Raw genomic sequence first — 12,055 nt, forward strand, 5'->3', positions numbered from 1 at the left:
GAAGAAGTGGGGAGACATCGAGCTGTAGTCAGGAGGACTACAAGCGATGAGGGGCAGGATCCTTGAGGTACCCAACCTCTTGGATTATACCTTGCTACGGGAGCCCCAAAGAGGAGTAGCAGGACTAGCGGATGTCAATAGAGACAAATGCGGATGGAGCGACAGAGAGTGCTATAGTGCAGGAGTCTCGGGACAGCGCGAGGCTAGCAGGTTGCAACAGTGCGAGAGGCACGGGAGTGTTGCACCAGTGCAGGATGGCACAGAGAGGTGTGCAACGGTGCGAGATGCAGGGAGTTGTTGCAACAACGCAGAGGTTAGTAGAGGGAGCACTTGTTAGTGGCAGAGGGAGCTTCAGCATCGAGAGTGTTTCTAGCCTAACAGGGATGTCAGAAGTTGGGTGGATTAGTTACTTACTTCTCAGTATTTGAGTTGCAGTGTAGTAGCACGATGCAACATGATGAGAGGGGATGCAATGCAGATGCAGTGCTGGGAGGATGGACCAGCAGCAACATCGATGCAGAGGGAGCTACCGTATGGATGCAACAATGGTAGTGGCAGGGCCATGGGCAGCGGTACAGAATGCAGCAGTGTAGAGGATGTTGGGCGGGGAGGCCTAACATCAACACAGGGACCGGTGTCGGATAATCAGTGTGATACTCAGTGTGGAGTATTACTAGAGCACAATCCTCGCTAAGAGGGAGTGTTGATTTGGGGTAGCATCGGATGTGCTCTAGCCATGAAAATTGGTGGAGAGGCTAAAGCATATGAGATCTCCAAGACCCAAAAATGGTTTGGGTAGATTCTAATCGGTTTGGGAGATATTAAAATAATTAATATTTTTAATGGAGTTTCTAAGTCTAAACTTAGGAAAAATAAAATATTAATGGGTATTAATATAAAACTGGTTGACAAGGTTTCAAAAGTCATGGATCAAGCCAAATCTAATCTTAGCCGTTGATTAGAGATTTAATCTCGGCTGTTGATGGACCAACGAGAAAAGTATAAGAGGAGGCTTGAGGGTCACTTGGAGAATACACCAGAATGTTCAATCATTCATTTTGCTAGAGCGGGGTTGCTAAGCAAAGTTGAATCAATGATCAACAGCGAGGGGCAGTGAGTACGAGGCAGAGAGGCAGAGACAATACTGAGAGACCAACGCAGAAGCAAAGAGAGCAAGAGCAGCAACCAGTCCAGGCTACGCAGAGCCTAGCAGAGACAACGCAGAGGCCAGAGGGACTGCGTCATCCACGCAAAGGTTGCTAGAGTGACGCAGAGGATCCCAAAGGCTGTGTAGTGCCTCAGAGCGGTGATGCAGAGGTTCCTGGGGTTGACGTAGGTCAGCAGGAGGCTGACGTAGAGGCTAGAAGGGCCAACGCTGAGCTTTAGTTGTGCCAGAGAGGGTTTCGTGGGACAAGTTTTCTGAATACCTATTTCGGAATATAGAGGTATTGTTGCCGTGTATTTTACCCAATTGTACTTAAAAAGACTGCATAATAATATAACCCTCTGAATAGCTGCACCGTTTTTCCCGCATTGGGTTTTTCCGGGACATTTGTCAAAAAATAACGGTGTCACTGGTGTGCTTGTTTTCTTTCAGTTGATGATCTGTAGATGTTGTGACTGTATTGTGTTTATTTCGGTATTTAAATGTTTTAAATAACTTGTTCAAATTTAAACAAGTAGAAGAAATAAACCAGCAGAATACAAATTAATTTTCTAACAGATAGACTTAGAAAAGTCAACAGAGAAACTACATAAATTGTAAGTAAAAGGATCTACTCATATTGTGTCAATAACGTTCACAAATAAATAATATGTTCCTCTTTTACCTCTTTTGTGTATCTTTGCTTTTATAACAATTTCTGCATTGGTGGTTCAAAATTTGTTAATATCAATTTTTTTCACCAATCACAATAATATTTCTTGATTAACTGCCTAGTCCTTGCATTTATATTATTCATTCTCTGTTCTTATTGTGGAATTGTCACTTCTTTAAAGGCTGTCTCCAAATGTCTTACAAGCATTACATCATAATGCATAACTGTTTCTATCTCTTTATGTGGCAAACATGATTCCCGCTCTCAGAAATTTTGACACTGTGCAGGGTAATCTACGTTTGATTGCGTCCAGAATATGGACTTACTCTAATGGTATGCATTTATTAGTCTAATTCATTTCATTTTTTTCCAGAGAAAAAAATTGCTGGTATTCAGTTTTATTAAGGTACTTTCACGTTATTGTGGTATTTCAGGTGATATTACCCTTAGACCTTTATTTGAGGTAATTGGGTTACTGGAAGATTCGTTCAAGATTCAATTTTTTTCTGGAGATGCAGACTTTGTATTGGCTGCCAAACTAGCATGGTTATCCACTGAAGAAACAAAGTTTGAGCTCTAGTTATGCCAACCTGGTGAAGCTTCTTCTGTGGTGCATATAAGAGACAAAGTTGAGCCTTTTTATTCCATTTCTTATTTATTTATCATGCTCTTCTATATGCAAATCATGAAGCAAAGGATTCAAAGCAGGGTTTTTAATATGCTGATTTTCCCAAAATCTCAAACTTCTATACCTGAATGAGACTTTTTCTTGTTGCTTAGAGACGACAATTAGAGTTTTGAATTTATACATCAACCTTTAGTAATCTTTCTGAAAATTATTATTTCATTCAATAATACTTTCCAAAACTACTGTCTCATTTGATCTTGCAGCATTTGAGTTAAATGCTCCAAGGAAAAAGGGGAAGAACAGATCATCACTTGTTACTACCATTTGTGGTAAAGTCAAACTATGCATGCATTGTGGGAACTAATTACGGAATCTAATCAAAGTTGAAAGCAAGTTTTGTACTGTATAAACAAATTTTCAATGCATACTAATATAGGTACAGCCTGGACTCGAATAATCTGTAATTAGAAAAGTGTAATATACAGGACAACACCAAAATTAGGATCAGTGCTCATTTTAAACCTGAAGCACAAAACTTATATAGAAAGAGATGCAAAGCATACAGGCAATTATGAACCAGGTGTAAATTAGAAGATTATAATTGGAAGTCCTGTATGAATGGCATTACAAACAGAAACCTATCCTCCATAATACCAAGGTGAGGTTTGTTCCTGATAGTTAGCATAAGAGGGATGCAAGAAGCTGTCTTATATCCAACATCCAACTGAAGCTTTAAGTTTTGATATTTTTTGAGCTCTCTACATGGCCTAAGCCTGTCATAAATAGGTGAATTTAGAAGCATGGTGAAGTGTATGTTGTTTTTCCACGATACTGGTGTCTAGGATAGAATCTTAAATCACTGATACTACCAACCAAGTATCACAACAAGTCTACTTTGCACAGCGGAATATAAACAACAGTAAATCTACTAGTGCACAAAATATACTCAAACTTTTTACAAAATATGTACAATAACCCAACTTCGTTATATTAATCCAACTGAATAATATAACAGTCTAGGGATCCCATACCAGGGATAATGGCCCTCAAGTATTCACTAGTACAAGAATACAAGAATCAAGATACACGATACAAGATACACTGACAATCTAGCTGATGTAGCATGCAATCACAACTGCTTTGTTGTATCCTATACACTGCGGGTCCTTTGCTTCTGTTCTGCAACACCTGCCTCTATCTATGCACCAATTCCTTTAGGCCACTGAACTTGGCTCTCCAATCTGCCCTCTAGCTGATCATAAGTCTATCTATCATCAACACATAGGATCTTCACGCTCACTAGCTCTGCTCCTTCGTCCTTTAAGGCAACAACACTTTGAGACTTCTGCCTACTGCTACTCCTCAACTCTTTTGGGACTTGTCTTCCCACTATAGTCTTCTTGTGCTGCTCCAATGAAGACTAACATAGGGCAGGAGGGCTGCCACCTATCATCATCGAATGTCGCTTCTTCAACAATGAACACAGGCTGTCAACAACCACTCCTGGTTGGCCAGACCTTGAGCTCCTCCAGACTGCCACTCCTAGTAGCCACCTTTGTCCATCAAGGTGCTACACTAGGCTCTTCTTGGTCCACTCTCACTCTGCGCTCCAACAGACCACGAGTGTCCAATACCAATGTCCAAACTAGGACCTCATCCACTAGCATCCAATCTCAACATAAATACATCAAACCATCACGTACTTGCATTCCCAAAGGCTGGTGTCCACTGCTGCAATTCTGATCACTGGTTACGGCTTGCTGGCACACTGCTACAACACCCTTTCCAAGACTATTAGACCTCCTGAACTATGTGGCCTCCCTGCAAACAGTGCTACAACAACTTGTTGCTGTCCTAGCCTCCTTCTAGGCCTCAAAATTGAATCCCACACCCTCCTGTACAAGTAAAACAAGGCTTGCAGCCTACTGCTACTTCTCGACCCCCTGAACAAGGCACTCTAAGCCTGTGGCTTGTTACCCACCATCCGTGGGTGGTATCATAGGAGAAAGGACTCACTTAGATAGGCATCTAATCTAAAGTTAACCAAGAGTTTGCATTTCACTTAGTTCTAGGTGTCACATCTCATCTAGGAGAGTGTGCATTCTAAGCAGCAATTGTTCATCCGGTAACTTGGTAGCTAATTTATATTGTGCAAGTGATTTGACTCCATAAGGAACTGGTCTCTCAATAATCTAATTAAATCGTGCTAATAATTAAACTTGCTAGTCATCATTAACCAAGTTGCTAGGCCATTCAGCTGTGTCTCTCGAACTTGTCGGTTTCCGACAAGTCTTTTATCCTCACATTTCATAGGGACTACCTCCCATAGGCTACTGTAGGGAGACAACTAGATCGGAGAGGGCGGGGATTAGAGTGACAACCCCTGCCTTGAGTCGTTGTCACATTTACCTATACAGTTTGGGTGACAACAAGTCCATACCTTGCTTCTCAGATGCATAATTTGTTGTAAGCGGAGAGTTCCGCAACCCATTAGTTAGGTAGAGTTCATTGTCCACCCATTTTTCTCGAGCTCATTTTGCATTTGGTCTTTTTGCTTCATAGAATCAGGGCTTTAGAGACCTTGCCACTAGGAGAGAGAGTTACCCCTATCTTGCTCTTTGTTCGTCAAAGGATTTTGCCTCGAATGCCCCCTAGGACTATGAGTGAATGAGGAGTTTGGGGTGAACTTATCCCACTCAAACTAGTCTAGAATAACCAACAAAAAGGTATTATCCCACTAGGAGATCTACTCCTTCGAGATGCCCCAATTGCTATAGCAATAATGCCACCAATATCCCGCAAATTTAGTTGAATATTCCCCCTAGAGGGCTTGTCCAACATTTGGATTTGTATCATTTTGGGTTAAGGGTGAGATGAGAATCTCTCCTTCCATGTGACCATCTATCCCTCAATAGATTAATGCAACAATTTTGTGATAACGAAACTATACTTGCAAGTAAGCACAAATATAGACTAAAGCTAGGAAAAGAAAGCATAGAAAAATCAATGCAATATACAAGAGAGTTTCTTTTGCAAAATGTGGTTTCTTATTGCATAGCATAAATGATCTCACAATCAAGAACCTCTATTGGGAGGAGGAGCTAGCAATTTATAAGTTCTTTTACTACAACTAGTTCTCTCCTTCATTAAAATAATAATGTTTGACTTGTCATCCACTTAAATTTAGAGACTAATTTGACTCATGAGACAAATAAATTTTTTATTACATTAAATATCTTGAGTATTCCCACCAAGTGGGTCGAATTGCCTTTCACAGTCCCAAGGAGTCTAAGAAGATGAGTAGTCATAGTTGCTCCAATGTCCACCTAGAAGATGCCCAATGTTCACCTTGCCAACTTGATGTCTCCTTGGAAATGAAGACGATCACCTTAGAGATTCGTACCACTTGTAGAAGACTAATTCCTTGACTTATAACTGCTATTTTTTTATCCTTATTCTCATCATCTTGGAAATAGTAACTTCCAACAGCTATATAGACCTTTCCAACAATTATATAGACCTTTCCAACAATTATTTTTTAATCGACTTGACTTTTTTATGTATTTCCTAGTCAAATTTCCACTTCATCGTGATCTCTAATGCCCTAGCCATTGGGACAAATGTTCCACACTATTTTGCTTCTGTTTACCAAGTAGTGCCATGTCGTATGCTAAATCACCCAAAACGTCCAAGGCATTTTCACATAGGCTTGGTCAAACTCTTGGAAACTTGGTCAAATCTTGGATCTCCAATGCCTATGAGGATACAAATTTTTTGAGACATGGGTTTGTTCCTCCTAGTGAATAGATGGCTCTGGATGTATTGCATGTCCAAAATGATGCAATGCTCTTTTGCCCCTAGAATGTTGTGCACTCCTGTTGATTGCCTTTGATCGACCATATCTTGATATTGCATTATCCAAATGGAAAAATTCCATGTGAGATGTCATCCTCTCGCTGAACTTTGCAATCTGGGACTTTGTTTTGGCTTCCTAGACCACTTTGCATTGGCAAGCATGGACAACCTTGGGAAGTGTGAAAATTTTGCTGACTATGAGACTGCTATCTCTGAGAAACGTATGAGGAATATAACACCAAAGCCAAGGCCACCTACAAACTCTATAAACTCATAACCACGTGGAAGGACATAGGTGCACGTGATGTGGGTTGGACTGGCCCCTACACTATTGATCACCCCTAAAATTTGGCTCCTCAAAAACCATGACTCCACATAGAAGCTCACCTAAGGATCTCCATTCCTATACAAGATGAAAGGAACCTGAATTGAACCCAAAGGGACTAGCCATGGTTTCACCATAACAAACACTGACTCGTCTAGGATGCCTACAGGGCATCACATGGTTGTTACTGTTGAAGTTTCTAAGTCTAACAGTTAGAAACCCTCCATGTACTTTCTGATTTATTCCTTCCTACTTGTTCTAATTAATTAACAAGTGATTTACCATGTAAATACTGAAAATAAACACAAGTACGTGCTCAACACATTACAGATCATCAACTGCAGGAAACAGAAACAAGCACAAAAATGACACTGTTATTTTTGGACTAATGTCCTTGGAAAACCCCAATGTGGGAAAATTGGTGTAGCTATCTGAGGGTTTGATTTATTAAGTAGTTTCAGATTACAATCTGGGTGCCAAATCTGGCTCACCCAACAGGGAAAAATCTCGGCAGTAGTACCTCTCCTTTGGAGACAGATGCTCAGGCTAAAACCCTGGATAAACACTCCAGCAACTCCTCAGCTCCAATTTGCCCCACGAAAAACCCCAGTGTCAGCCTCTTTTTCCCTCTGCGTCAGCTTTCCCGGCAGTTCCGGCAGTTCTCGGCAGTTCCGACAATTCCCGACGGTTCCGGCTATTCCCAGCAGTTCCGGCTTCTGCCCTCTGCGTCAGCGTTCACGATAGTTCTGGCAGTTCCTGGCTGTTCCCGGCAATTCCAACTTCTGCCCTTTGCGTCAGCTTTCCCGGCATTTCCGGTAGTTCTTGGTAGTTCCGGCTGTTCCTGGCAGTTTCAGCTTCTGCCCTCTGCATCAGCTTTCCCGGCTGTTCCGGTAGTTTCGGTTGTTCTCGACAGTTCCGGCTTCTGCCCTCTGCGTAAGCTTTCCCAGTCGCTTCGCTGATCCTCCCGGCACTATCTCTACCTCTCTGCTTTTGTATTCTCTGCCCCTCAGTTGCAACTCTAGATCACTCTCTCAACTTTCTCAACAAACCCAGCCCGAGAAAGTCGAAATCTTGATGTCTTGGTGTGTTCTCCAGACTCCAAGTGACCCTCAAGCCTCCCTTTGTACTTTTCTCGTTGAAAAATCAATGGCCGAGATTAAGTCCTAATCAACGGCTAAGATTAAATCTGGCTTGATCCATGACTTTTGGACCATTCTAACATAGTTTTATATTAATTCACATTAATATTTTAATTTCCCTAAGTTTAGACTTAGGGACTCCATTAAAAATATTAATTATTTTAATATCTCCCAAACTGTTTAGAATCTGCCCAAATCCTTTCTAGGTATTGGACATCTCATGTGCCTTAGCCTCTCCACCAAATTTCGTGGCTAGAGCACATCCGATGCTACCTTAAATCAACACTCCCTTTTAGCGAGGACTGTGCTCTAGCAATACTCCTTACTGAGGATTACTCTGATCATCCGGCATCGGTCCTTAATGCTAGGCTTGTTGCCCATCATCTGTACTGCTGCATCTCGTACTACCACCCATGGCTCTGCCACTGCCACTGCTGCATTTGTACGACAACTCCCTCTGCATCCGTGTTGCTGCCCATGGCCCTGCCACTGCTGCGTCTGCACTGCATCCCCTCTCATCATGCTGCATTGTCCTTCCCATAGCACCACCACTGCTAACTGCTACACTGCAACTCAGTTACTGAGAAGTAAGTAACTGATCTCCCAACTCTGACATCTCTGTCAGGCTAGAGACACTCCAGATGCTGAAGCTCCCTCTGTCGCTGACAAGTGCTCCCTCTCTGACCTCTGCGCTGTTGCAACAACTCCCTGCATCTATAACCGTTGCACACCTCTCTGTGCCATCCTGCACTGGTGCAATACTCCCTGCCTCTCGCACTGTTGCAACCTGCTAGCCTTGCGCTCTCCTGGGAATCCTGCACTGTAGCTCTCTCTGTTGCTTTATCCTCATACGTCTCTACCGACATCTGCCAGTCTTGCTACTCCTCTTTGAGGCTCCCGTAGCCAGGTATAATCCAATAGGTTGGGTACCTCGAGGATCCTGCCCCTCATCTTCTGTAGTCCTCTTGACTATATAGCTCGATGTCTCTCCACTTTCGCTCAAGTGGTGTGTGGGCACTCATGGCACAATTATCGTCTGTCTCCACTTCCTTCTCTGCCCTTGCTGGCGCTGCCTTGGTCTTGGAAGCCTCTCCCTTGCTCTTCTTCCTTGGACACTGGGTCGCATAATGACCAAGCTCCCCACAGTGGAAGCATTTGACCTTCGAGAGGTCCTTCTTCTTCCGCTTTTCTTGCTTACCCATAGATGCTAGGGCAACATCCACCTCCTCCTGCTTCTTGATTATGATCCCCTTGCTGCTGCTTCCCGTCTTGGTCACCCTCCTTATCTCTTCTTGGCGAAGAGCCGCCCACATTTCCTCCCAATCTGGAAGGGTCGCCCTGCCCAGTATGCTCTAGACAAACACCTCCCAGTCTTCTGAGACTGCATTAAGGGTTATTCTCACCATCAACTCTGGATTTGGTGTGGCCCCCATGGAATTCAGTTGATCTCGGATATCCTTCAATCGACCGAGGAAGGTGTCGATCTGTTCTCCCTTTTGCATCTGGTATGACCGCAGCTGATTTTCTAGGAGCATCTTCCTCTGCACGGAAGTATGCTGATACAACTTGGTCAGGGCCTCCCACATCTCTCGTGCCGTATTCTTCTCGACAATATGTGGTACTAGATGATCCTTGACCCCCTCAAAAGTGAAACTCTTAGCTCTCGCCATTGCTTCCTCATACCTGTTATTGTTAGCTGGGTCAACTGGGACCGCTATCATCTTCAAGGTGAAGTGCTTGACATGATTTCTGTCAAGTACGGATAAGATTCTGGCCTTCTAGACTACGAAGTTTGAGGCTCCGTCCAGTCTGTCCTGGTCTCTTACTCTGTGTAGTGCCATTCCGCTACTCTTCTACTTCCCTCTTGGAAGTTCTCGATGTGACTCCCTCTGAGCCTCAATTTCCCTCCTGGAAATCCTTCTGCCGATGTCGAGATGCCCCCTACTCTGATCGTCTGTGCAACCGCACCACTGATCCGAATTTCTCGGCTAGAAACCCTCGGTAGCAACTCCCTCCTCCTTGGCCTTGCCCTGTTAGGTACTGTTCTGACAACAGTACCCCACCAGCTCCACTTTGCAACTTATCCACAGCCTCCTAAACCCCAACAACCTAAAGGTGAGAGCTCCTAGGCTCTGCACAGTCCCAACACCGGCAAACTAGCTCCCTAAGCCAACTGCGTCAGCCCTCCTAGCCTCTGCGTGAGCCTGTCTTTGCCTCCCTCAACCTCTGCGTAGCCTCTTCTTGGCCCGAACTTGATGACGCAGGCATTGCATCACCCCTTCCTTGCTGTTTTGCTGCTAGGAACAACTTCTGTCACTCGGGACAACTGTTTTCTGCTACTGCTGCTCTGCTCAACTGATGTCCTTAGTTCTCCTGTGATCTGCAACCACGCTCTGATACCATGTTGAAGTTTCTAAGTCTAACAATTAGAAACCCTCCATGTACTTTCTAATTTATTCCTTCCTACTTGTTATGATTTATTAACAAGTTATTTACCATGTGTTGTGGCCATAACCACCACCCTATTAAAACGTGCTCTGATAGCAAATTTGAATGGGTCCCCTAGAAGTTTGATTTTTCACTCCTCCGAATGACCTGTTTTTTATTTCTGGGATTTTAACTCTGTATCGAGTCAAATCTTCAATTCTTAATGGTCAAGATCCCCATTTCATAAATCTCTACTGCATGATTCACTCACAACCCAGTCTAGCCCTTCATTCCTATCCTTCATCGGGACTCTTTCAAATCCTCATAAAAGTTCATGGTGCCCTATGCCCACTCATATAATCACCTCCACTCTTTACCCCTCAAAACCTTCCATCGCATCCTTTTTCCCATTATAACTCTTTTCACTTTGCAAAGCATGCATAACTTTCCCTTTCCGCTTATCGCAATCAACACTGTGCACCACTATACACTGGACCCGACGGCATTGTTAACCATAACACATATTTATTTCGAGTCCGGAGCCCCATCGCATATCGCAATCGGCGGGGTCCAAGGCTTGTATATAAGGCGCACCGCGATCTACCGGACCCGCCGGGATCATTAACCGCAATATATATATTTCGGGTCCGGGGTCCATCGCATATCGCGATCACGCTTCAATGAAACCCAAGGTCCATTCACTCGCCATTGAAACATTACGATGCGATACGACAGACCCGCTAGCAGTGTTAACCCCAATATATATATTTTCGGGTCTGTTTCCCCTAATCGCACGTTGCAATCGGTGGAGCCCGGGGCTTATGCAATATGTGAAGGGGTGATGATCAGACCCGACGATAATTATATGCCTGGGTGCATAATATTTCAAGTCTGGCCTTATGGCTCGGCTGCGGGTTTTCCCGTGTTTTCCTTGTGTTTTCGATAAAGTGTTCCAGTCCTAGTTTTCAAAGGAAAGTCTTATATGGCGGACCTGAGGGGATTATGAACCGCGACACATATATATTTCGGGTCTGGCCAATCGCAAGTCGCAATCGGCAGAGCCCAAAGCTTAAACATAAGGCGCTATGCGATTAACGGACCCGGCGATAATTATACGCCCGGGTATATATTATTTGAAGTCCGGCCTTATGGCTCGGTCGTGGGTTTTCTTGTGTATTGCGATAAAAGGCTCCGGTCCGAGTTTTCAAGGGAAAATCCCGTAAAGTGAATGGTCCGCTTTTGAAGCATTGTTAAAGCAATCCTTGAGTAAAAATGAATATCATGGGCAACGAAAATACATGTCACAACAGGTTCGGTGGTTTGATAATCATAGTTGCTCTGCATTGTAAGATTAAATAGAAATTGTGGTTGAATGCAAGGTTTGTTTGTGAGCATGTTTGTCATATTTCTCATATGAATTATTTCTGCAGGCGAGTTTGAGTGGACCTGGTAGTGGATAAAGGCGAATTATATCAAGATGACACCTCTGCACCACTGGTGTCAATATTGCAAAGGCATATTCTGCAGAAAGGGATATGAACCGCCATAGTGCATAATGGAGGCACGCTCCATGTCAAGAGGAAGCACAACGCCGATACATCAAGATGTTATTACCTCCAAACAAACCTTCAATCATGCCAGATGTGGAATGATGAGCACAGTGTCTTCAGTTTCCTTCAGGAAATGATAGGGAATAACGTCCGCTCAATACAGGTGCGAAGGGATGACACGCAGTCATTCTCTTTTAATCAACATCCATTCATTTCCCCAGAAAAGGAAGCATTGCAGCAGATATGCCTTCTACATGTCAACAGTTACGCCAACTGTTAGATGTCTGTATATTTTGATTTGTATATTGAAAAGA

General features: G+C 43.5%; 1 pseudogene across 1 annotated transcript in view; it reads left to right on the forward strand.

Annotated features, from left to right (window-relative positions):
- Positions 1-12,055, forward strand: part of LOC149244354 (putative F-box protein At5g39460) — a 263,392-nt pseudogene that overhangs the window by 24,997 nt on the left and 226,340 nt on the right. The window contains exons 3-4 of the transcript XR_016246051.1: positions 2,105-2,150; positions 2,252-2,427. The product of XR_016246051.1 is annotated as a putative F-box protein At5g39460 (transcript). The remainder of the gene's footprint in view (positions 1-2,104; positions 2,151-2,251; positions 2,428-12,055) is intronic.

Source organism: Pinus tabuliformis, chromosome 8 (genome assembly GCF_031772625.1).
Source record: "Pinus tabuliformis cultivar Carrire ecotype Pingquan chromosome 8, CPIR1, whole genome shotgun sequence".
Classification (NCBI taxonomy): Eukaryota; Viridiplantae; Streptophyta; class Pinopsida; order Pinales; family Pinaceae; genus Pinus; species Pinus tabuliformis.